At 42.1% G+C, this 27178-nt stretch overlaps 1 long non-coding RNA gene across 2 annotated transcripts in view; it reads left to right on the top strand.

Annotated features, from left to right (window-relative positions):
• The first annotated feature begins 7543 nt into the window (after nucleotides 1-7543).
• LOC128346510 (uncharacterized) overlaps nucleotides 7544-27178 on the top strand; it is a 36162-nt gene continuing 16527 nt past the window's right edge. For both annotated transcript variants that reach the window (XR_008317000.1, XR_008316999.1), the window contains exon 1: nucleotides 7544-7837. This is a non-coding gene — a long non-coding RNA (uncharacterized LOC128346510). The remainder of the gene's footprint in view (nucleotides 7838-27178) is intronic.

Raw genomic sequence — 27178 nt, 5'->3', positions numbered from 1 at the left:
ACGGAAGCAGAAACAAATTAAACTTCAGCTCAGAGTGTGTTGGCCCTTGAAAGATCAGATTAGGATTGAGAATGACTTAATGATTGGTTCAAAGATTATTATTCCACAAGGTGCACAAGGGAAGACACTGAAATTATTGCACCTTTCACGTCAAGGGAAAAAAGCTAAAGTGAATAGGGTGGGGAGCTAAACAGGGCCAGATTAAGCTAATGCGGGGCCTGTAGCATATGTTATAAAGGGGCCCTAAAATTTAAAAAATGCACATAAATATTAGCAATAGCAATAGCAATAGCAATAGCACTTACATTTATATACCGCTCTATAGCCGGAGCTCTCTAAGCGGTTTACAATGATTTAGCATATTGCCCCCAACATTCTGGGTAATATTAAAACATAAATTATTTACTTGCATAGTAAAGTGATTCAATTTTTTCATTTGCTATATTTTGGAGTATGGGAGACCAAGTCACAAACTCACACTTACTACAACAACAGTGAACATTTATATACAATTTTTCAATCAAAATTCTCAAAGTGGAATACATAGAAAAATAAAGAGTGGATTGATGATTCTCTGTCTCCAAAGGGCTCACACTCGAAAAATTAAAATTGGTAGGCACCAGCAACAGCCACTGGAGAGATGCGGTGCTGGGCCTTCTCTTAAAAGGCACATTTAGCAGAAAAAGGATATTTTATCTAACATGGACCAAATAAAACAGGTAAAGTTTTAACTTTAATTCCCCATTGGAAGCTGGGCGTGTGGGGCCCTCAAAAACGTGGGGCCCGTAGCAAATGCTACATTTGCTACTACGTTAATTCGCCTCTGGCAGCTAAAGTGGAAAAGTGTCTCAGTAAAGAAAAGCTAAAGCCTGCTGCCTCATGTACTAGCCAAAAATGAATGCCTACATAGAACAGTGAAAAAGGAATTGCCCACAGCGTCAGACACTGAAGCTTAATAATCATAAGGAACCTATGATACCTCACGAGATTCCTGATCTTCCTTGGTTTAAGGTAGCAGCAGATATATTTGAGCTAAAGAGCCATTCCTACCTTCTGGTAATAAATTACTACTCTAAATATCCTGAAGTTCTTCATCTCCTTGATAAATCAGCCTCTACAGTTGTGGCATAGACAAAAGCCATATTTGCCTGTCATGGTATCCCAAAGGAGATTATGTGCCTTTTGCAAGTGATGTGATAAGACAGTTTGCTGAGGAGTGGGGCATCATCCTGACTAATTCAAGCCCCAATTATCCTCAATCAAATGGGCTGGCAGAGCATATGGTTCAGACTGTCAAACATATGCTTAGGAAGGCAATGCAAGATGGTACAGATCCTCATTTGGCTTTACTTTTTTAAAGGAATACACCAGTCACGGGCTTTTATTTTGCACCAGATCAGCTGTTGATGGGGTGACTTCTGCACAGCACATTACCAGCTACATCAAAAGTATTGGCCCCTACGCTGACTACTGGAGTATCAGCCTGTTTACGTCAACTTTGACAGCAGCAAAGGTTGTACTATGATAAAGGGACTGCTCCCTTGCCACCATTTTGGGTCAGTGAAAAGGTTTACATGCAGACAAAGACTGTCACAGTTGGGAAGGATGAACTGCAGGCATACATAGTGAAAACCTCTAATGGAACAATATTGAGGAGAAATAGGAGACATTTAAGAAAAGATTGTGCTTTATCTACTACTGGGTCATGTGATGACACATTTGGTGTTTGTGATGACCATCCCTGTGCAAAGAGTTCAGACTTGGCACCCCAGAACTGTATACGATCACCAGTTCGGAATGAAGAGGGCAATTTGGAATCAGCACCACAGAGTGGTGGATATCTATCTGAAGCTTCAGAAGAGTTGGAGGTACCTCCAAGAGACTGTATTACATACTAGAAGGGGCAGAGTTATACATTGTCCAACTAAATATGATGATTTTGTCATGGGGAAGTGGTAAAGACTTGCCCCCAACAGGAGTCATGTGCTTGAACCTCTGGCTCTAAGTATTTACAGTGGAATCGACAAACAGTTATATTAATCTAAAGGCAGGGGAAATGTTGTATACATGTCCTGTCTTGTTAAGATTAGGTTGTCTTTGGCTGGGTGTGGCTTAGCTTTCTGTTTTCAGAGTACAAGCTGCCCAGAGTTGTTGCAGTCTTGTCTGAATAAAGAAGACTTCTATACCTTCTTTAGGTAGAAGAAGGTTTACCTAAATATACCTTGTCTCCTGCTCCTTCAGGTCCAAGATCAGGCCAACAGAGTGACTGGTTGTGAGTCTGCCTAACAACCTTACCTAGAGGAAGATACAACTGTAACAAGGTGGTTTCACAAAGGCAGATAAGAGTGCTGCAAGATAGCATTGGTGAGGAACAGATTGTGTGCAGTAGCTCAAAAGAAATGCAGCTCAGTGCAGGGAAGCAGCCAGGCGCCGCAGATGAGAGAAAGTGGACCCTGGTGTGCTCTGTTCAGACAGAATTAACCCTGAAGTGCAATCCAGCATCCAGACTCCCCCCCTCCCCCAGACTAGGAGAAACCCAGCTAAAGGCCTGTAGTTAGCACCTTGCCTGGGAGCTGTGTGTAACCCTGTTAAGAATCCTGTTAAATTACCAGCACTTATATGGAACCTGAGTCAAGGTTCAACTGACAAGACACTTGCCACACGGAATTAATAGTTTTTGAGGTATGTTTTAGCAAATGACCTGTGCTGTGTAAATTAAAATTAAAGTATTTCCAAAAATGTTGCTGATGACAACAAAAATTCAAATATTAAATGGCAGACTCTGTTCCTGGTTAAACAGATGTAAACCTGGAATGATTTGTGTGTGGTATTATTAAGCCTTGACCAGAAAACCCAGACATTGTTTCTGCACCTTTGAGAAAGCTGTGATTTCTCTTTGCAGACCACTAATGCATTTCAGCACCCTCCAGGCCCCCATTTGCTGTCAGGGCATAATATATGAGCTCATCAGCTGTAAAAATATGGCACATTGGCCAGCTCCCAGCATCATTACATGTTGCATAGGGTAAATGTACACAAACTGTCATCTGCCTTGGAATGTGTATTATAAGAACCAAATGAGATTTAAAGCACTAGGGCTGAGTGTGTGTGTGTGTGTGTGTGTGTGTGTGTGTGAGTGTGACTGTGACTGAGAGCTCAGTCTCTCATATTGCAGGCTGATACTATGAACTAGAATATTCTGGGAAAATATCCAACCTTTTCAACAATATGATTGTGTTTTCACTTGTACAAAAGCACAGTATTGGTCATCCAGGGCCTCAAACTGGGAACCCAAGGAGCCAGGTTCCAGAATGAATAGTGCCTTGGTCAAGTTCTGCCTCTAGTGCCCCCTCCATGGCTAATTTATCAGTGTTGCCAGGTTGTGTTGTGTGTGCAACTTTGCAAAATCTACTAATATAATGGGCTCTGGGGTGCTCAGGCTTTCCCAGCAATGCCCATGGAAAGGACCCAACGCTACCTCTCAAAATCTTGCTGCTTTGCTGTCAGTGCTGTCCTACTCCAGTTCTGGGATCCCACTCAAGTCTCACAGTACAGTAGTCTCAAGTATGTACTGTCTTCACTGCAGACAGTACACTCAACAAAAGGTGAGTCACCAAACCCAGCTTGTCACCCTCTGCAGGTAGGCGCCTGGCGTGATTGCCTGGCTCACCCACCCCTAAGACCAGTTCTGCCTAGCAGGTAAGCCTCACCTCTTCACCCACTATGCCAGCAGGTGGGAAAGGGGAAGTGGAGGCGCTTGAAACCAGCTAGCCAAAACTTCTGCAGCAGATCATGTAAGGATCTACCAGCCTCCCTTCCATCCATTAGCTGCTTCTACTCACCTGAGTAAATGTTTTATATTTTATCAAAAAGATAGGAAGAAACTAGGCTTATGCAATTATTTGACTCCAAAGGATCAAAGTCAAATAAACTGCATTGTGCGCCTGGCCTGGCCTCCTGCCTGCTGACTTCTTCAGAGAGCAGTTTCTGACTGTTAAAGGAATGAGGATCTGAGCACAGCTCCAGTGATGTCATGAATGGTGTGCTGGAAGCCTCACATAGAATGCTGGTACATGTAGTCCTTCTGAGTGATTTCTCCATAGAGCTGCGTGTTCAAGTTAGTGGTGGAAGCAGACTTAAGTAAGTACTAGGTTTTATATTTTTCAAAGGGTGGGGGGAAGCAATTTTCTTCAAGGCTATGGACATGAGCAGCCCTACCCAGGTTAGGGAAGCCCTACCTAATCCCAGCAGTGCCTCCCCTGCAAGCCTAGGTTTTGTACCCAAGCTTTTACCTGGTTTTACCTACTTTACCCCAAGTACGGGGTCATGTGTATGCTCAGGCTGCATGCAAGCCCAAGAATACACAGAGTTGGTTGCCTAGAGTGCCCGACTCCTGGGGGAATCTCCCAATGTATCGTTCTCATCACGCAGTGCATTGTGGAATTCCTGGATGCCGAGACAAGTCCCGGACTCCAGAGATCCCCACTGCTCTGTGCGGCGTAGATCGTTTCGGCACGTGGCAGTGTGCCAAAAAGGACATCAGAGATCATCTGGGGGGAAGTTAGGTTCCACCCTGCCTTCCCGCCCACCCACCTAGTTGTGAGTATAGCCTCTTTGTCCCAGCAGCCTTCAGTGCTAACTGAAATATATCTTGCACCTAAAAACAACAATAATAACTTTGTTAGCCACCCCATAACAAATTGTTCTCTAATAACAGAAGAAGCTTATCAAATTAAATCTGCATGGAACCTCTTTCACTCCATTTTAAGACTGTTTCAAAATGCAGAGCTTGGTGCTCTTCCATCACACCCAAACTTGTATCTCCCTCCTTTTTCATTTTGTTTAATGTCCAGGCAAATGAAGAGTTTTGGAGAATTCAAAACTTGCGGACTACTTTAGTTGGTCTTAATCAAGGGATTATTCTATTTTGGCTTTTGAATCCCCCCACAACCCAGAGTAAAATGGCTGCCTATGGTTTTCCTAAGCCTTGATTCAGGCACAAGTAGATCAGAGTGTTAGACTGCAAAGAATCCTTACACTCAATTAATGAAAAGGGCTAATTCAAAGCAAGTGAAGGATATTGATTAGAAATAAGAAACTATGGGCTTACTTAAAAGCCAAATCTAATGAATGACAGAACATCAAGCTATGCATTTTGAATCCAGCAGGCTAAAAGATGAGTGACTATTGGATAAATATACAACATAAGTGACTTAGCAGAAGCAATGCATCTGTTTGCTATTAACGTTTCGTGAGATATGTGAAGGTCGGGATGGAGGGGGGGTTTCCTGTGGTTTAATCCGAAAAGCAATTTGGATTTCCTGCCCTCAGCTGGAGACATTGTTGGTATGAGACCAAAAAAGACCTCAGCTATTCAATAAAGGCTTATATTACACAAAGAAAATTTTTTTCCTGTGGGCTATCAAAAGAATGAGATATGGGAATTTTTTGAGGGAGGAAATGCTTCTCACTCCTTTTGACTAATTTATAAAAGAATAAAATATTATCATGGATTCATGGATCCACTTCATTTCCCACAAAAGAATCTAAAACTAGAAGAGTGTCTATATTTTTTATAGTGCTTCAAAAAACTTCAAATTTTCTGATATAATTAATGATATTTATTTATTCAGGTGTGGAAGGGTTTAAAAAAAATAGACCTCTTATAAAATGTATTTGTTCACTTTGACCATCAAAATATGCAGATGGGGATGCAGATGCAGGCTCAAAGAATTACCTCATGAGCTTTGGTCCCATTTGCGTAAGAGTCAACCAGATACTCTGATTGCCATCCACTGAATTCCAGACTGGGGTTGGCAATAGAATGTGAAGAAAGTAAGTACTTCTTCACATAATGTGTGTGTGTCTATGTCTATGTCTATCTGTACACTATCTATATCTATATAATGCTGGGAGTACAGCACGGACATGCCTGCCCTGACATGACTCAAAGACATGCTGATGCAATTGCAGCACATCCTTTAAGCATATATGAAGAGTGATCATGCAGATCATCCCTCTACAAGTGCTAGAGGAGTGACTTGGATGTTCACCTCTCACACTCAATTAAAGGATGTGCTGTGATCACACTGGTATGTTCTTGAGTGGCTGACATCCGGGCAGTATTATCACATGTAGTGGCGCTGTGAGCTAAGGTTCATTCTGAACCAGCCCATGACATTGCATAGAAACATTAGACCGTTTATCTTCTTAAAAGATAAAAAGATCTAAGAACATCATCTGAAATGGTGACATCTAAGAAATCCAAGAAGCTCAAATGGTCAGGAGTTCAAGCAATCTCTTGGGAGATATGGCCATGTGTTGCCATCTAGAAAAGCCTTGGGTTAGTAATAAATTGTTGGGAAAGTGACCAACACTAACAAAGCAATCTGACTTCTAGTATAAATTGATAGCTATGGATTTAAAAAATGCTTTACACATGCCCTATGGTACACAACACTCTGCATCATTTCCTGCTTTTCTCTAAGAACTTCCAGTAGTTCCTATTGCTAAATCTTAAGGCTATTCGTGGCTTATGTGCAATAAAAATTGTCAATATTCAATATGTCTTTTTAGAAAAATGATAATTTTAGTCATACTTTTATCTGTTCCCACAGAAGTATGGAAATTCAACAGTTGCTTCATTCAGAAAACAAATGTATCTAATAGGCCTCTGCCCGTCTGCAGATGTCCAACCCAATCTCACAAATGTTGGCTCAGGGTCATTTGAGCTCTTCAGAATGTCAGGAGCAGAGTTGGAATGGTGGGTTTTCCAGCAAAAATCCCCATAGGAGTCTATGGGGAACTTTAAAACAAAACAAAACCCTGCTTAAAGATGAGCTCTGAAAGCTGCCCCACAAATAGGTAAGGATGGCCAAAATCTGTGTATTTAATTACAAGTGATTCTGACAATACTTTGATTTTAAATTAATTTTTAAAAGTAAGCAGGAAATTGTACTCACTGTGAAACGCAGATGAAAAGTAATATAACACTAGACGATCACAGAGGAAGAGATGTAACAAAAGAGAATCTCAGGGGGAAACTCGGAAATTGGCTGCTTTATTTTTTAAAATGTGAGCGTAAAAATGGGCTAAAAACTTTTAAACAAGAAAATAAATGCATGGGCAGGTACAGGACAGGTGGGGCTTTTTCCCTAGCCATAGCCACGACTGCAAAAAGAGAGAGAGAGAGAGCAAACTCCCGCTGCCATTTAGAGCTCCAGAAAGCTCCGATTTCTCCTGACTGGAGAAGACTGAAATGAAATGGGCTTCCCTAGTTCAGATCATGAACTTCTCCAACCTCCTCTCAAATGGCCCATATCGGGCCATTTTCTGACATTCCTGACCTGACATTTCACAGTCGTAGTATCTGACCTAATTCCCTATGTACGGAGATAGCAACTAATAGGCTTTGTCCTAGCACTGACAAGAAGAAACAACGGGCCTTTTGTAGGGCTGGGATCTGACGCTGTCCCTGCTGCACTAAGGGTTCCCCAACCCTTGAAGGTATCACTGTGTGGAGCTAGGATCACTGCATTCCCTGTTGGTGGTTTTTTGGTGGGGATGGGGCCTTTTTTGAGTCATTGGAAGATCTTGCATCACATAGCCCTTGTGATAAATGAGCAATTTATCACACTGTTCCTCCCATTGCTGCCATTGTGACATCACAACAAATCATGACAGCATAACGGAGCTTTGACAGAGGAGACATAACCTCAAAACACCAAGCCTGACTTGGCACATTGAAGAAGGAAGGAAGCTAACAAATGCGAAGAAGAAACAAGCCAGGCCTATCACCACCACACGCACCACCATCACTACATTCAGTAATGCACAGGTGGGAAAGGGAGTTTTTATTGCATTTTAAATTGTTTTAATTAAGTTAATGTTTTAATGCTTTTGTGAACCATCCAGGGACTTTTTTGTATGGGGTGGTATATAAATGTAATATATAAATAAATAAAATAAGCACGCCACCTCTGTCTCTCTCTACAGTGTGTCAGCCATTATTTCCAATGGCTGTAGTATCTCACAACTGCACTGCACAACTTTAGGCATTTGTAGAATGCTCTTGCGCAACTCCACTCATTTTTTTAAAAAGCGCCCACAGCAGTGCGGGTGGTGCAGAAACCAACACCGGACACTGACCATATGTCAGCCTGGATAATTAGCAGTCACCAAATGGGAGTTCTATTAAGAGCCCCACTGACATGTGGAAAAGTTGAAGGGCACACAAGAGATTCCCATTTGCTGCATTGTAGATTAAGCCTAAATCTTGACTTGTGCAGTTAACCAAACCACACTTAGAGAAATGTAGAAGCCGTCTTCAGACATTACATTTAAAATGCTGTATTATTTATTTATTTAACATATTTTTATACTGCCCCAAACTTACGTCTCTGGGCAGTTTACAAGATAAAAACAAAAATAAAGCATTAGTTAAAAACAAAAACAAGAAAATTAAAACACAACAATTTAAAAGTTTTTAAACAGTATTCTGAAAACAGCATTGAAACAATCAAAACAATATCAGTTAAAAACTGTAATCTGTATGTGAGTACAGAGTCTAACACAGGGCTGGAAGTCCCACCCCAGCCCTGGCCCTCACAGGCAACGCTCACAGAAATGCCTGCATTCACAGATACAGTGTTTGTCTCTTCAGATGAGTGGCACCTGCAAGGTGTGAGTGAAGAGACTGAGGTAGGATTTCCAACCCTGTTTTAGGCACTGTACTGGCATACAGCTTTTATTTAATGTCTGAAGAGGGGTTAAGAGAATTCTTAGTCTAGAATTCTCATTTTATATTACATAATCTCACCATAACTACAGGGACAATGGAGATTCTTCAGATTCAGGTGAAAGAAGGTCCAGATTATGACTCCACTAAGGTGGAAAACATGAACTTGTTCAACTTCTTACCCCTTGGCCATGTCAGACTGAACAAATACTTCTGCCTCACTGAATCCCAAGGCAGAGAGGCCGGCACCAAGAACCCATTATTCAAGCTGACATTTCAAACATTCTGTTGATCAGCAGGAGGCCCTGAAATGGATGTGGTGACATTTTAATGTGTGCAGAGCGAAACTGAAGTCCTGGATTTCTGTAAACATAGCGGAGTAATTTACTTGCATGTTCCAAGGGATGAAAATATTTATACTGGACTTAGTGTTGCAGTAAAAAGAGCTCAGAAGAAATGAGTTTTCATAAATAAATGGACTACGTAATTATGGACTGCAACATATATATTTCAGCTTCTTTGGATCGAAACGGAACTCTTCTATATTCCCATGTGAATGTTCTTTCAAGCCAGTATACATTTCAGAAGTTAGAAATTCCCTTGCACACACACAAAAGCCATACTTGGAAGTAACCCCACAATGTCCAAATGATAACTTGGCAGTAAGTGGCTGGACTCACACAATGTTAATATAGCACACATGCTATTTAGATTGTACCGTTGTAGAGGTTCCCACACTTGGTACAGAATCTTAGTAAAAAGCTGGAAGTGTGGCAATCAATTCTCCTACAGAAGTTTCAGACATTTACTGGGCCAGTAAGAGTTCGTGTATTGCAGTGGGAGTACCTGCTCTCCTTCACAGTGCAGTTAATATCACATATGATATAAATGTTGCATATGGATGCAGCATTGTATGGACATCAGTATGCTGTAGTGGCTACAATGTTGAACAGACTGAGGAGACTTGAGTTCAAATCTTCATCAGTCATGAAGTTCGCTTGTGGCCCAGTTACTATCTCTTAGTCTAAATTAGCTCATGGGGTGGTGTTGTGGGGATAAAATTGGGCAACGCTTGTGGATGTTGCTCTGAACACTTCAGAGGAAGAGCAGGAAAGAAGATAGATCACCTGCTCCTCTACTCCGTGAAGGCTGTTGCTGACCCAGTACTGTGTTGGGCCACAGTGTTGAACCAGGCCACAGTGTTGAATGAGATATTTTGCAGTTCCATTTTTGTGTGAACTACTGCACCACACATGATGTCCACAACCCCTCTGTGATTTTTCTAGTGTCTGTATGGAGTTTCAACATGGCAAATCAGATTGTGCATAGGTGTGTGGGAATAATATGCCCTGGAGAAAACCCAGTGGAAACTGGGAAGAGCTGCAGGGAAATGGCACATTTTTACTTATTTAGCCCACCCTTCCTCCCAGGAGTGTTGAGCAGCAAAAAACATCCCCTCTTCTTTTTGTAATCTTTTTAACAACTGTAAGCTACATTGCTGGACAAGGATTAGAATTGGGATCCCCCCATCTATAGTCTATCTGCTATAATGCACATTGGCTGACATCAAGCCCATCAAACATACATCAGTACCGACTGTGTATGTCAAAATACAGTACTCACATGTGCAAATCCATGCCATGGGATACCTATTAGAATCTGGGTTTTGGGAGGGATATATTCTAGATGATTAAAGATCACGATCAATTGATTTTTTAAAAGTTTTAAATGTTTTCTATTGTGTTCAGAGGCACTCTTACCCCGGACTTCGAAGCTGAGGTCCAGGGCCTCCACACTCCCCGGTGGCCCCCCAAATCCTCTTTAGAGGCAGAGCAGGGAATGAGGAAAGAAACATGAGAGATGGGAATATGTTAGGTTGCGTGTTGAAATGTTTCTGCATAAATATACCTGTGTTATGTTCTTACATTCTTGTGAGTTCAGTTGCTGTGAACCCATGTATTAAAAATACTGCATATGTCATGGTTTGTATAGGGAAATGATCCTTAATTTGCGGGGAGGGTGGTGGGGCCTCCAAAGGCTTTTAGGTCCAGGCTCTAAAATTACCTAGGTGCACCTCTGATTGTGTTTTGTATTTCTCTTTTATATTGTAATTTGTTTTGTGTTATGTGTTTTAATTGGGTTTTAACTGTTGTGTTGTTATGAGCTGCCCAGAAAACAATTTGTTATGGGGGTGGCTAACATATGAAGTATTATTATTATTATTTCTTGTTTATACAGTCAGACAGGTGTTATTGAATGGTTTGTTTTATCCAGACATCGAGTCCTTTCCAAGGACCTGGGAAGTCAGAATTTTGTTATCAATATTGTTCTTGTTGTTATAGATATCGTCGCAGAATATAGGCTGTTCCCAGTAAAGTTGCTTTTTGTAATTGGCTGATGGTGATTTCTGTGACCCCTATGGTGTTGAGGTGCTCTTCAAGTTGTTTTGGAATTGCACCTAGGGCGCCAATTACCACTGGGATTATTTTGGTCTTCTTCTGCCACAGCCTTTCAATTTCAGTTTGTAGATCTTTGTATTTTATGATTTTTTCTCTTTCTTTTTCTTCTATTCTGCTATCCCTTGGTATTGCTATGTCGATTATTTTAACTTGTTTTTCTTTCTTCTCGACTACAGTTATATCTGGTGTATTGTGTGGCAGATGTTTGTCTGTTTGTAGTCGGAAGTCCCATAATATTTTTGCATCTTCATTTTCTACCACTTTTTCAATTTTATGGTCCCACGAATCTTTGGCTACAGGTAGCTTGGATTTTTTGCAGATGTTCCAGTGTACCATCCCTGCTACCTTGTCATGCTTTTGTTTATAGTCAGTCTGTGCAATCTTTTTACAACAGCTGATTAGGTGGTCCACTATTTCATCTGCTTCTTTACAAAGGCAGCACTTGCTGTTTGTTGTTGATTTTTCTACTTTTACTCTTATTGCATTTGTTCTTAGTGCCTGTTCTTGTGCAGCCAGTATTAAACCCTCTGTTTCTTTCTTCAAGTTGCCATTCTTAAGCCATTGCCAGGTCTTGGTGATGTCTGATTTTCCACTTATATTGTGCAAATATTGACCGTTGTTGTTGTTGTTGTTGTTTTATCATCATCACCACCACCACCAATTTTGAGATTTTGCCGAGCAAAATGATCTCTTTTTAAGCTAAGATGTGGATGGGCTGGGCATTTTCCAGGGGTCAGAGACTTTTGAGGGGCCACCATATATAAACATATTGGCTCACATCATGTGCAGCATTATGAAGATGTTACAGTGTGCTACAAGGCTGCTGCAGATTCCAAAGCATGCCTCGACACTGCTCTGGACAACCAAGCAGCATGGCCACAGTTTCCATCATTGCAATGAATGGTAGCACTGCTTATGCAAATGCTCGTTGAGAGCAATGTAAGGGCTTGCCTAGGAGTCTGCAGCAGCCCTAGGGCCCAGCGTTACATTTCCATAACACAGTGCATCAGATAAGCCACTGGGTCAGACATCTATCTAGCTCCATATATTGTTTGTTCTGCCTGGCAGTGATTCTCCAAGCTTTCAAAAGAGCAATTCCCCCAGCCCTACCTGGAGATACTAGAGATTGAATCCGGGATCTTCTTCAGGCACCTTACCATTGTGCCATGGCTACCGCCAATTCCAGCTCCTTCCACCTTGAGTGCCACCTTACACAAGTGAGCTATTACCTTCCAGGTTTACAAACTTTAGTTTGTATGTGCAGTCTACAGTCATGCTGCTGGAATGTCTGTGTTTGTTCTGTTGAGTAACTGGGATTTATACCTAAGTAGAGTGGGTCTCACATCTTCCTGGAAGTATCAGCCTTTGCCCTTGAAGGTCCTTCCTGTAATCTCAAGCATTTGAGGACTGGCTGTAATTGTGTAGTGCTATTAGAAAACACATTGGTTGTTCTGAGGGGCATTTACTTCTTTATTCATCTACTTTGGGGGCAAAATGGGTCTAAAAGAGAGCCTGTTGATAGCCTCATGTCTTGCCCAACGGTCTCTCAAAAATTCGGCAGCCAGCTCTAAATGACCAGTTGACTCATCTTATCATTTCAAATCTTCTTTGATTTAAAAGTTTGAGTAAGATTTAAAGGTAGGGTGGATCAAGGTTTGACTAGCAACAGCTAATTCTTGGATTAATTCTTGCTATGTACACAGCACAAAACACACACAATCACCTTCCCGAGGACGTATTTTTGTTACCTAAACTTCAGTGAATGCAAGGGGTTGTGTATATATATATATCTTATAGTGGTTATTCTTCACCTAAAAGTGAAACACCAAACTTTGGAATAGCTTTGCATTATTTGTAGTCTTCATCTGCCTACTCTGTCCCCTGTCCCCACTTCCAAGTACTGTAATTACAAGTGGCTCCATCTTCTCACAAGGCAGCTTTCTCTCTTGTTCCTTCTGTATGTTTTTCTAAGTACTGCATGGTCTTTATACCAGGGTGCCTAATAGAGCTTCTCTAAACATTTCTCCCCTCATTGTAAGGAGGAACAATTGTGTTCCACATGAATTAGGGCAATGCTGCTTCAGGATTCCTGAGGCGTGGATGGCATGCTGTGTCATTCAGCAGCCTTTGATGCCAGGAATGTAGCCTCTGGGACCACTTATTTGCTTCACTCATTGTGTCCTCACAAATGGATATGAAAGAGCCGTGTTGAGCCTTGACTTAGCTTGCCACTTCAGAGCATCACATCTGACATTTTTTTCCCCAGAGAACAAAAAAAGAGGGGGGCAGGGAATAAACTGTCCCAAAACCACCATTTCACAAGTTTCACCATGAATAGACAAAGGACCAATTCTCTATAGGCCAAACAGCTGCCACGAGAGTGTGTGGGAGTGTGTTCTGGGTGAGAAATTTTCTGTTTATTCAGTCCAAATATGACCTCTTTCCTACCTCCAAACTATGGCTCCTTCATTCTACCAACTGAAGCAGTTAAGTCAACAAGAGGTTCTCCTTGCACCCCCCCCGCCCCCGCATCCATACTCATTCATGCTCCAGTGAGCATGATATGTGTTTATGGTACATGGAATTGCTTGTGAAGGATCTTCTTTGTCATATGTTTGGTCTTTATTAATGTAATCATGTAATCACAGATTGACAGGACCTTAAGTAGTCTCTGTGCAAAACTCTTGCATTGAGGAAGGGCCCATAAAAGTTCAAACCACCTCGATGCAGGTCACAATCCAGTGAAAGTTAATTCCAACTAAGGATGAGATCACACATCCATGTTAATCACTTGATGACTGAATATCTATGTGTGTGGATGTTATCACACAGCTATAACACTATGAATAGAATTTATAAATCACTTCATAGCATCTTGGATGTGTTTTTTCAGTTAAATCAATGTGTGAGCACTGAAAGATATTCCCCTTAGGGGATGGAGCTGCTCTGGGAAGAGCAGAAGGTTCCAAGTTCCCTCCCTGGCATCTCTAAGACAGGGCTGAGAGAAATTCCTGCCTGCAACCTTGGAGAAGCCGCAGCCTGTCTGTGTGGACAATACTGAGCTAGATGGACCAATGGATTGACTCTGTATATGGCAGCTGCCTATGTCCATTCACACGTTCAGCTGCCAATAATCGCATGTGTAGTAATCATGTGATATACAGTTGTCCATAGAAAAACATGCACATGTGTGCAAGCACCTGTATGTGCATGCAGTGTAATGCAATGTAATTTCTGAATAGGGCTAGCAGTAACATGATGTATAAGAATGTCCTCAGGCAACCTGATAGTACTGGAAGCAAAGGGAGCATTAGCAAGATGCTAGAGCCATGATAAACCTGACACTAGAGGCTCTACAATGGTTAGTTCCAACACAAGGGTAAAGATCCTGCTGTATCCAGAGCATGCTGTGGAGCTGGTATGTGGTAGTATGACTTGTCCCCTTTGCTAAGCAGGGTCCACCCTGGTTGCATATGAATAGGAGACTTGATGTGTGAGCACTGAAAGATATTCCCCTTGGGGGTGGAGCTGCTCTGGGCAGAGCACCTGCAGGCTTGCATGCAGAAGGTTTCAAGGCATCTCCAAGATAGGGCTGAGAGAGATCCCTGCCTGCAACCTCGGAGAAGCCGCAACCAGTCTGTGTAGACATTACTGAGCTATATGGACCTATGGCATCAGTATATGGCAGCTTCCTATGTTTCCTTTTAGTACTGTGGCTATACTACTACTATGTATATACCGCTTTGCAACAAAGTTTCCAAAGTGGTTTATACAAAAAATAAAGAATAAATAAATAAGATGCAGCAGGGAAATGACTTGACTAGCAAGTCAGAGGTTGCCGGTTCGAATCCCTGCTGGTTTGTTTCCCAAACTATGGGAAACACCTATACCGGGCAGCAGTGATATAGGAAGATGCTGAAAGGCATCATCTCATACTGCGTGGGACAGCAATGGTAAACCCCTCCTGTATTCTACCAAAGAAAACCACAGGGCCTCTCTCTCTTCACATACTTTGTATCTGCCAAGTGTTCTTTACATCTAGTGATTCACTCGCTTCCTGTTTCTCCAGTATAAAACTCCCCACACTCTTTACCATTTGCTCTATACCCTACTCCTTTCAATCCACTCCTCCTCTCCCCCATTTCACATACTGGGCAATATGTCTTGTCACATCTCCTATGGTATAACCTCATTCTCACCAGTTGTTGTTTCAACATCTTAGCTGACTGAACCACCACATTGGCCTTAATGTTATATTTATGCAACCTTCTTTGACATTGCCTAATAAAATTGTCAGATATGAAAGGAATTTTCAAAAATTTTGATTGAAATTACTGCCAGTGTGTGTAATTAAAGCTGTGAACACTGTAAGCAGCTGATCCACCGAAGACGGAGAAACAACACTGAGGCTGGCGTTTGACACCGAAATGTTTGTTTTTAGCATGCTTTTAACATTTTCCACAATGTTTTTATAAGGTATTATCTGTTTTTATGTAATAAATTTGAAGGTCTTAAAGGAGTACTTGGAAGTCACCTTAAATACGCATATTGCATCACCAGCTTATCAATTTATACTAAAAAAAATAGATACGATAAACACCAACAGCCACTGGAGGGATGTTGTGCTGGGGCTGGATAGGGCCAGTTGCTCTCCCCCAGCTAAATATGAGAGAATCACCACTTTGAAAGGTGCACCTTTGCTCAGTTAGCAGGGACAGATTATACTCCATTCTCTGTCATTCCCACAGATGATGAAACACAGTGAAAAATTCACATTGAATCTTCGTCCGCATCAGGCTGCTACTGTTGTATTCCTGAAGAATGCACATCCTTGAGAAGTATGCTACCCATGCTTCTTGTGCTCTGAGCTGCTTAGCAGTTTTGAATTGAAATCTGTGCACACACCACACACACCCATGGTGAGACACATGTGCTCCCCATATTAGGACAAAGGGTCCTGGGCATAGATGAAAGCAGAGGCATTGCAAGGTTGGAGTGGGCCTGGGGATGAGATTTTGGAGTTGGCCCCTCGCTGTGCAGGCAGGCTGCCATGGCTCAGCCGACACCCACGGAATAGAGATTAGGCTGGCTGGCAGAGATCCTGCCTCCAGGTCTTGCCACACTTGCACCTGGTAGTGGGGCAGCTCCTACGGCCCAGCCACACCTCCTGCCCCCTCACCTAGAAGAGAGATCATAGGCTTGTGCCCGAAATGTTTTGGAGGCCATTGTAAAGGCCTCCGAAACGTTTCGGGTGTGGGAGCTGATTCGGCGCCGGCGGGGGTAGAGCTTTAAGGGCGGGGGAGAGTGTACTCATCCCCCCTGCTGCCGCGTTTCCCCCGCCGGCGCTCTCCAAATTTTAAGCCCCTTGGGGTGGCAGCGTTCCTCCCTGCCGCCCCGTTCCCCCCGTCGGCCGGAAGTGGCCGGAAGTCCCAACCACACGCGCTCGGGACTTCCCGCCACTTCCGGCCGACGGGGGGAACGGGGCGGCAGGGAGGAACGCTGCCACCCTGAGGGGCTTAAAATTTGGAGAGTGGCGGCGGGGGAAACACGGCGGCGGGGGGGTGAGTACACTTTCCCCCGCCCTTAAAGCTCTACCCCCGCCGTGCCGAAAATTTATCGTGCACATCCCTAAGAGATCAGGCAGGCCAGCGGGGCCCCACCACAGGTCTTGCCACACTTGGCTGCCTGGCACATTCCCTCCTCCTCACTCTCTGCTCTGCACAGGGTTGTCCCTAGGGCAGGGATGGGGAACCTTGGCACTCCAGCTGTTTTTGGACCACAACTCCCATAATCCCCAGCCACAGAGGCCAATAGCTAGGGATTATGGGAATTGTAGGCCAACATCTGCAGGAGTGCCAAGGTTCCCCATCCCTGCCCTAGGGGGATGTGGCCCTGGGGGCTAATCAGCATGTGCAGGGCCTCCTTCACATTTCATATCATCACAGAATCTTACTGATTGATGGCATACAGTGTAAATAGTGTGAGTGAGGTTTTTGGACATGTCCAACCAGGACTTATAGTTCATTTCTAAATAAATAAAAATGAAAAGCACAACACACGATTCACAGTTCTCACTCAGACCTTCTGGGTTGCAAACCAACTTGAGCATAGTGCATTTATAATTTTATATTATTGTTTATTACATAAGTGTTTGTAATTTTCTGGCATGAAACAAGCCACTTATAGGACTTATTAATTTTTTAAAAGAATATATATATTCAATTGGTTTTAAATTTGGTTTTAAAATTGGTTTTAAAATTAAATATTCAGTCTTCTCAGTCTGCCCTATCTTCCCCCCCATATCAAAGCCTATGGCAAGCCAACCCCTAAATATTCAAGGTGGGTCAGGGGGGATAACCACAAAAAGGAAATCAGATTATATCTCCATTACTAAGCAGGCAAAGCCTGGGCTGGGCTGGGCAGAAGGTCTGCAGAGAGCTCTGGTAGGCAAGGGCAGCCAGCACTGGCCACTCTACCTCCTTCCTTCCTTGCTGCCTGCAGAACAGCTGAGAGGCAGAGAGGGAAGGAGCTGTAGCAGCTTGCCTGGAGGAAGCCTTTCCATCCCAGGCAAGCCTGCGCTGCACAAAAAGATTGGATCTCTGCTGTGCTGGGATTGGACTGGGAGTGCCTGGGACAGGGAAAGAGAGCAAGGCAGGCTGCAGGGGCCTTGGGGGGGGGCAGACCCTGTGGGCTTGGGGACAATTGTCCTCCATTGCTCTATTATCGCTACACCCCTGTTCTAAAGGTCAATAAATGGTGCAATACGCTTGCTGAAGCTAAGCTGGTTTGTGCCTGGTCAATACCTGCATAAGCCTGACAAGAGCTGCTTTGTCAAAGAAGAAAAGTGGGATCATAATAAATAAAAAGGGGAAAGCATCTGCATTTCACAGTAGGAACAGATGTGTAAGTTCTACTTCAGAGATTACAAAGAAGCCTAGATGCCAGGAAATATGAGTTAGCTGTGTTTTCTGATACTTCCACATATTCTAACACTTGAAGTCAGTCACAAAAGTTATGTTAATATAATGTATAATTAGCAATGAATGGGTGTTGGGCCCAACCAAACTATTTTACATATGCACACACAGCGTAATCAATCAAGCTTGTATTGCCTTGGCAGATCACTGTATTTCGGTTCCAATCAGAGCTTGAATGAAAATCTTTGAAAAGAGCTTTTACTATCTGACTGCAGTTAAATCATGAACTAGAAATAACAAGTAGTTGAAAGGAATGCCAAAGTATTAAGTGAAGCCACTGGCATTGGCTGCCATTGTCAAAACACTTTTTTCATAGCAAAACAAAAGTAAGAATGTACCAGTCTAACCATGACTCCTTTTGACTAGCACTGATGCAGCAGACACCGTGCATAATCCAAGCAAGACAAGGACCATGAATTTAGCATTATTTTTAAACTTCCCATGGGATGGTTGCAATTAATAAAAAATAATTCAATTCCCAACATTAAAGATCCTTGTATAATTCAAGGATATTTTTCACAGAATCAAAAAGTTAGAAAAGCCCAAAAGGTCATATTGTCCAATATTCTTGTACAAAGCAGGTGGGCCACTGTGTGAAACAGAATGCTGGACTAGGTGGGCCTTGGGCCTGATCCAGCGAGGCTGTTCTTATGATCATCCATGCACCAATTCCCACTTTCAAGGAACAGCTGGGTAAACATCTATCCAGTTTGGAGGAGCTGCTGAACTTGGGCTGCATCGTCTATCATTGTACTATTTTTCTACTTTTCACTAGAGGCTGTCCAGTGCAGCATCAGCCTGAAGGAGAGCAAAACAACCAAAACACAACACACCATCAGGTCCTTGGAAGTCATGCAAGAGATTTGTGAATCATGCCAGAAAATCCACCCTTGAAGTTAATGTTATACCAGCAATGGGAATGTTCTTTGGCAATCTCTCTCCCTCTCCCCCCACCCTGCCCAATTATCGAGAGAGAGAGAGAGAGAGAGAGAGAGAGAATAAAATGTCCCTTGGCAAGGCGACTTCCTAGGACCCTATGAGTAACATAGGGTACCCGGGAACCACCTCACCCAGACAGACTGATATACAGAGGGTAGAGCCACAAAAACCTGAGCAATGGCAGTGCTAATATTTTATATGACTCACTTGAAATCGGGATCTATAAACTAAAGCTTTCATCTTTTAAGCTCAATAGTTATTTTCTTTCTTTTTTCATCCTTTATGGTTAGAGTTATTCCCTTTTTAAATTTTGCCACATCATCTTTCCCATTTTCAGCTCTTTCGTTTCTTTTTTGAAGAGCCTTTTTAAGAACTGGTTTTGGAATCTCTGGATTTAGAAAAAAGTCTGTAAATGATCTACAATCCTTGCCAATATTAATTTGTTGCATACCCCGAAGTATTCCTGGCTAATCACTATCATAAAATACCACTAGAAATGCCCATGTTATCATATGATCCCTTACTAAAAACTTACCAAACTGACTCATCTGAGAAGTATTCATTTTAACATTCATTAGCAGGCTATGTGATCTCAAATGTCAAATAGCCAAAAGCCAATCACTACTAGTTGAGCCAAGACTAGCAGGACTTACCAGATATTTTCTTATTAGAAAGTGAGACAAATGCCATAATATATCTTGCCATTAAAAAAAAAAACAGCTTGAAGAGCTCTCTCTTAAGTATGCAGACCTCAGTGTAAAACTCACAGGAAGCCCCTGGAAAGATTCCTGTCAATGAGAATTTGTTAGCATCCAGGGTTCCTACACAATCTTTTGCTTTCTTATTTTGTATGTTGTTTTATTGACGTTTTTTACAATGCTTGTTACCATCATTAGGTATGGAAAGGTAAGCTATCCATTATTTATTTAAAATATGTATAGCTTACCTTTCCATCCCTAAAGACCTCCAAGGAGTGTAACCATAATTTTAAAAATTCACACATACTAGGAAATACAGCATGGTAGATGGTTCAGCATTTAAAAAAGCCTTCTTTTTCAGTAACTGTCCAGCAGTGTTGGGCAAAGGGTGGCTCTGGCAGCATCCAGAGAGGTGACTCATGAGAATTATGCTAACCTTGAACTGCTTTTGACAGATAGCCAAAAGCTTCTCTGACCTAGGGGATTCTCGGAAGCTAGGCCACTAGTGGTGCCATTTATTGTAGGAATGAACATTCGTTCGGGAGCTACCTCCTGGGCTTCTCTGAAGTAACTCTCCAGTTATTTGGGCTTGCTTCTCCTTCCCTTCCTGCTAATGCTGCAAAGCCTGATTGGTTGGCTGAATGGGGGGGTATGGATGCACTACCATTTTTAATCTCTCTCTTTTTGGGGGCTCAGGGTTGCTTTTACTTTATCTCCCACTAATTTCTGTCCAGTTTCTTCCCCTGAAAAGCAGCCTCTCATGCTCTTTCCTGTCCTCCAGCAGAATTCTCCTGGAACTCAGGGATTTTGATGTTAAAATCCTTTATTCTGATGATGCAAATTTTTGTGATTGGCTGTGCCTCCTCAATCCGTTATGTTGTGCCGGTAGTTCTCAAGGTTCTGGCAAGAGGGGTGGGGGTGGAGGTCCTGGAAGCCTTAAGTCTGCCCACCCCTGACTTATTGTATCATGCCTTCATATTATTATCTGAAAGACTTTAAACTAAATTATAGAATATTAGGAGTAAATGTAAAGCAAGATTTTTTAAAAAGGAAAATTAAATCAAATATTTATTTCTTAGCTGAAAGCCATAGCAATCAGAACAATGTATGAAGGTGGGGGGGAAAGGAGATAATACAGTATATACATACAGGCTTGCCAAGAGAAGTAATTTACAAAGGCCTTCAAGTTATCATCTTTGCAGTCAATAGCGTAGTTTTAATAAATTTACATCTGATATTTGCTGTTGCCACATCAAACAATGCAATCCTACTGGTGATGAATTTACCAGTACTCTGTAATACAGATAACTTATGCAATACACTCAAAAAATACGCCCCTCATCACTGGCCAGCTCTTGTTCCTGTGGCACCAACTTCGGTGCTGAAAACTTCAAGCATTTAAGCCACACCATGTGCACGGCTGGGGGGGTAGGGGGTAGGGTGAGCCAAGTAGGCTTTCCCCACCCCCATGGTGGCATTGGTGGGGTTGGTGGGCAGAGTGGAAGTGGCCGCTGGGCTCAGCTGTTGAGCTCAACTGTTCGGCCCAGCAGCCCTTGAGAACTGCAAGCCTGCTCATCTCACCCCCACACCCCACACACATGGCGCAGCTAGAATGCTTGTAAGTTTTCAGCACCATGGGGCAGTGGCAGGTGGGGTGGTGGCAGGAGGCCCCCCTGGGTCTTTGGAGGCACGTACAGGTTTAACTCTTTTTACAAATTAACGTCTTAATTTTAACTCGCAGTGGGGGGTGGGGCCTCCGAAGCCCTTCAGGTCTTACCTAAATTACCTAGGTGCATCCCTGATTAAGGGTAAAATGGGAATACAGAGGGTAAAACATTTGGTTAGGCAATACAATCAATCTTGGCTGATATTCTTACTGGAAATAATTTAGCTAAAGTTAAATTAAGAGCAAATCAGATTGACTAAGGTTCCTAGACCAGAGCCTGACTTAAAGCTTGCTGTGGAAGGTGCTCAGGAGGCAGGTAGAGAAGGAAAAGAAGTGGCGAGGAGATTTTACAAGGGCAAGACTTTAGTTTACTTATCCTTCCCAGGGAAGTTGGTGTGTTCATTGCACGTTGGCAGGGAGGCTTCCTCTTGGGGAACAGGCAGGAAAGCAAAGAAGAAGAGGGAGGAACACAGGGCTACAACCTATGTGTATGAAAGTCCATAGGATAATGATCCAAGCAGGTTCCGAGGCCATGTGCTTTGCTTAGAGGTAGATATACCTTGAAACGTGCCCTGAGGCAGTTTCCAAGCCATTCTGCTTGCCCAGAGGGTGGCAGATTTCATGAAAGATTGCCCCTTGAACGTAATCTGAGGGTAGCTTGTCCAACAAAGGCAGGAGGAAGCTACGTAAATGTGATGTATGTGGCGAATAGCACTGTACTAGGTTGGCTATCTTAAGACCAGGTGTGGGAAAATTACACATCTATAGTTTTCATGAGCCCCACCCTGAGTGCTTGCCAGCTAATCTGTTAATTCAGAACAGGTTTGGGAAATGTGCAACTTTATCTGCATTACTCCAAGAATGTTTCGCTGTTATCTCTCTTAGGTGAGGAGATCCCTCCCATCAGTGAGTTGCCTTTGAATCGCTCAGTTCAGTTCAGTTCAGTTTATTGCAATCTTTGATCAAATACAGATCAAATAAATGTACCCTGAGGGTAGATATCAATATAAACACATACATGCATATACATATAAAAAATTAATTACATAGAAGATTGAGATAAAAAATATATAGGATAAAACAAAATTAAAAAGAAAGAGGAGGGACAATTAAAATTGATCATTTCTGACACACCATGAGCGAATTTTAATCGCAGCCATACAGCATTTGGCTACTGAATGCAAGACATAAGTGTGTTTATCAGAAAGAAATAAGTTTATATAAAATTCATCTGAATTGTCAAGGTATCTAAAAATGAGAGGAGCAATATATTTGGAACACAGCTCGCGATAGAAAGAACAGTACAGAAGCACATGGCCAACCGTTTCAATATTCCCACTTACACAAGGGCACAGTCTCTCCAAATAAGGAACTCTCCTATACCTACCCTCTAGTACTGCAGGGGGCAGCACATCCAGCCGACCCAATGTCAGGGCTCTTCTGTGTGCTGGATATATCAGGTCATACAGGTATTTAGCTGTTTTTTGTGAGGGCTTGGTAGCTCCAAGTCTTACAAGGCTTGGTGCCTGGGTTAAATCTGTCTGGTATGATGCGTTCCATATCAATAATGCACCTCTTAAGGATCACCATAGCATTATCATAGCCCAGAGGGAGAAGATATTCCATTGACAGCCCATATGATTTTAGCTTATCAGTAATTAGATGCATCCAATCAGAGGGGTGTTCATCCTTAAAAATTAGGGGAGCTAGGCCAGAAGGGGAATAAATCAATATCAACCAAAAGCCAAGCTTGACAAATGCAACTTAGCATTTGACACACAGCAGGGGATTGAAAAGATGGCCTTAAGGAATTTAGACTGGACCCTCTCAAGTGGATGGAAATCACTGTATATACAGATCTGAGAGCCATAAAGAAGCTGGGGGAATAACCTTGGCCTGAAAAACCTTGATGGCAGCTGGAACATATCTACCCCCAGAAGAGAAAAAGAATCTCAGAATCTCAGTGGTTGATCTCTGAGCATTTGTAACCGTGTAATTTGTTTGTTCTTTCCAGCTACCTGACGTCTGGAAAATGACCCCCAGATATATATATATATTGGGCTGTCTGGGCTACACTAACCCCATTAATTTGCCATTTGTGCAAAATGGGTTTCCTGGCAAACATTATGGCCTTTGTCTTCTGATGGTTGATGCAAAGTAGTTTTCATGACAATAGTCAGCCAAAGTTCTCAACATTTTCCTCATCCCACCAAAGACCATGACAGGAGCACAGCATCATCTGCATAGAGGAGGATAGATAAATGTCTACTGCCCAATTTTGGTGGATGAAATTCCAGATTAGAGAGTCTATCCACCATGTCATTGATATAATAATTAAACAGTAATGGGGCTAATATACAATCCTGCCTGACCCTCAGCACTAATTGGGCTTGTTAAATGGCCCTGTGGGTTGCAATGCACTCTCTCTTTTGTTTAATTTTTGCTTTTATTAGTAATAGAAATAGAACAGGTTACATCTCTGAGATCGACATAGTCATACATGAATAAGAGCAATGACTTATCCACAGCAAAGAAAACAAGAAAAAACCCCACAGTAATAGTATTTAAGTATACGTAAATTAGTAAAGATAATCTGTAAGAAAAAGAGAATATGTCTAAAAAACTAAATCTAATCATCAGAGAAAAAATGAACCCTAAACCTCACACAGAACACTCCCCCTGGACTCAATCAAATGATTCAGAACAAGAATATTCAATGGAGAGGAAAATGAAAATGAAAAAACACTAGTTCTGCCATAAAGAAAAGGAGTATGTATTATAAACACAAAACCACATATCCACCAATATTCTATAATCAAAATTCCCATCTCGACCCATACAGGTGTACAAAACATCATAATAAAGTAAATGACAGAAATCAGTTAAACCTTCAGTAGTCCTCCTCTTCATTTAACACAAAAACAAAAAGCAGAGAGATAAATGGAGAGATATTCTTTCATGAAGAGGTAGACTAACTTCAGCCAGAACTGGTCTCTATAGCACACCACTGGGAGAATAGGCTATCAAGCTATGACACTAAGATCTCTCCCCATACATACATGTAATCCTTCTCAAGGTGGGTTGCAATGCACTCTTAAGTGGGAGCCATTGTGAAGATTTGTAATTAACAAAAACAACCTTTGGTTGATTGAAGAATTTGATAGTTTCATCCGTAATCTATCATGAGAAATGTGATCAGAGGCTGCTTTAAAGTCAACAAAGGTGGCATAGAGTGCACCCCTTGGCTTCTTCTTGTACTTATTAATTAAATGCTTCAGGACCAAGCCTTGGTCAAGAGTAGATTGTCCAGTTCTAAAGCCTGCCTGCCAATCTGCCAGTACACTTTCTTGGTCAAACCAGTCAAGGAGCTTCCTATATAAGTATCTGGAGTAGAGTTTACCAATTATTGAGAGAAGGCTAATTGGTCTATAGCTAGCTGAGTCAGTTTGTTTCCCTTTTTTTAAAAAAAATGGGATAATTATAGTCAAGCCCCAGTCATGAGGTATACATGCAGTTTGGTTAATGGATGTAAAGAGTGACACTAATACTGAAGCCCACCATGCCAATTTAGACTTAATCAGTTCAATACGGACAAAATCAGTTCTGGGCACTTTCTCAGAACTTTGTTGCCCAACCAGTTCTTTAATCTCCCCAGGAGTAACAGGGGGCCATTCAGGGATGGGAGGATGCACCGTATCATCTATCATTTTGGGACCATCTGCAAGAGCCATACAGTGAGCATGAAAGTGGGATTCCCATTTTCCAGGTGGAATCATATAATAATCTCGGGCTCTTTTAGGGCTTATACTCCCTCTGACTAGCAACCAGAATCTAGAGGATTTTTTTAACCTAGAGGCCTGGATCAGAAGGTGCCAGGACTCTTTCATTGCCAGTTTTTTCTTATGGCAAATCAGATATTTGTACTATTTTTTCAGGGCCGTAACTGATTGAGAAGATGTTGAAGGGTTCCTTGCTCTAAATAAATGCAATTCCTTAACCAGCTGCTTCCTGGCTAAAACACAATCTTGGTCAAACCATGGTCTAGATCTATTGTTATAGGATAGGGGGCCCAATTGCCTCTCAATAGTGAGGCAATCAGGTAATGAAGCTCATTAGCAAGGTGTGGGTACATCCTGGTTTCAGTCTGTCTTGATAGACCTGAAGGCACACTGCCAGTATAACCTGTGCCTATCAACCTGCAAGAGTCAAGTTCTTTTGACTAGGCTGAATAAAGTGGGTATTAGAATCATGAGCCCATGATCCAGTGTGACTGAGATATTTGGGTAGGGGGTGCTTATCCTGATCCCAATCTTCTGTGTTATCCCAAAATATGGCTGGCTGGCAACACCGCTGCTAACTATAAGAGAACCACCACCTGAAGAGTGCCTTGCCCAGATAGCAGGGGTAACAAAATACCAGATCTCCCCTTTTAGGATATTGCTGAAGAGAAAACTCAGTGAGTGATGCCAGCAGGTATGAACCCTATGATGCTGACACACATCATCACACAGAGTCAGTGGCTTATATACTGCACAAAACACAGGCAGCTTGAGCACTGTCCATGCACACTCATAATCACTGCAGGGCATCCCCGGTCTGTCATAAGGACCCCGTGCATGCAACTGCATGACGCAATGCTCATTATTTTCAATGGATGTTACATCATGGAAGAGTGTGCATGGAGCTCTTATGGCACACCAGGGCTACCTAGCAGTGCAGCCCCATCGGCGATGATTTACAAACATGCAGGGGCATGGCAGTAATCAAGCCACCCACACTCCCTTGCACAGAAGGCAAACCGTACACTTAGAGCTCCCTGCCCAATCCCAGGTTAAAATAAAATAAAATAAAATCATAAAATACAATAAAAATGGCCTATAATTAGAGTTCTGTTGCTCCAGTCCTAATTCTCAAAAAGTATTCTCTCTATTGGAGTCTGGAGATTTCCATTTCTGTGAGAGCAAATTATCAGATGGTTTCCAAGATAAAAGAAGTGAGGTGGGGGAGAGCGTATCTGCTAATGAAGTGTTAGCACAATAACTTTCCTGCTTAGAGTCCAACTCCAGCTCTATTTATTTAACTTCAAAAATAACTTTGGAAACAATCCAAGTAAACCAATGTGTAGATTTCCAAGAACGAATTTTAACCTATTTTAGATATATTTTCTGCTGTCACATACCATATATAATGAGGAAGAATGCCTGTATAAATCAATAGCAATTTAAAAAACATAAAACTTTGCGGAGGCATTCTTGAAAAAGAAGTCACAATCCTATTTTCACTGTAGTCAGCAGGAAAACTCTCCTATACTTTTTATGGGAGTCAGGTCAAATTATAAAAATGAGGAGGAATACAAAGAACAATTGTAAGATTATTTTTCCTGTGATGTAGAAAACTTTTAATGAGAATGAAATCGGAAACACAGTGGGGCTATTCGGTGAATGAAAAAATACCATTGTTTTTCTTACTCATTTGAGCCACGGGAGTGCTTTTATAGTCCAGACCTGAAGTCTGGCTTGTTTTTACAACATTTTTATTATACAAAAGTCCTACATTCTGTGTGCAGACAGGTGTCTATACACATGTTTTTGTGTGAATGACAGTACACGTGCGTGTTAAAAGTGACCCTGGGTATAGGTCATTAAGTACAGAAAAGCACTATACTAAGTCTGTGCATGGCATCGAACCAATAATCTTGTCCA

The sequence above is a fragment of the Hemicordylus capensis genome, chromosome 2 (assembly GCF_027244095.1).
Source record: "Hemicordylus capensis ecotype Gifberg chromosome 2, rHemCap1.1.pri, whole genome shotgun sequence".
NCBI classification, from domain to species: domain Eukaryota; kingdom Metazoa; phylum Chordata; class Lepidosauria; order Squamata; family Cordylidae; genus Hemicordylus; species Hemicordylus capensis.
The sequence above is the reverse complement of the archived record's forward strand: the minus strand, read 5'-3'. Positions and strand labels throughout refer to the sequence as shown.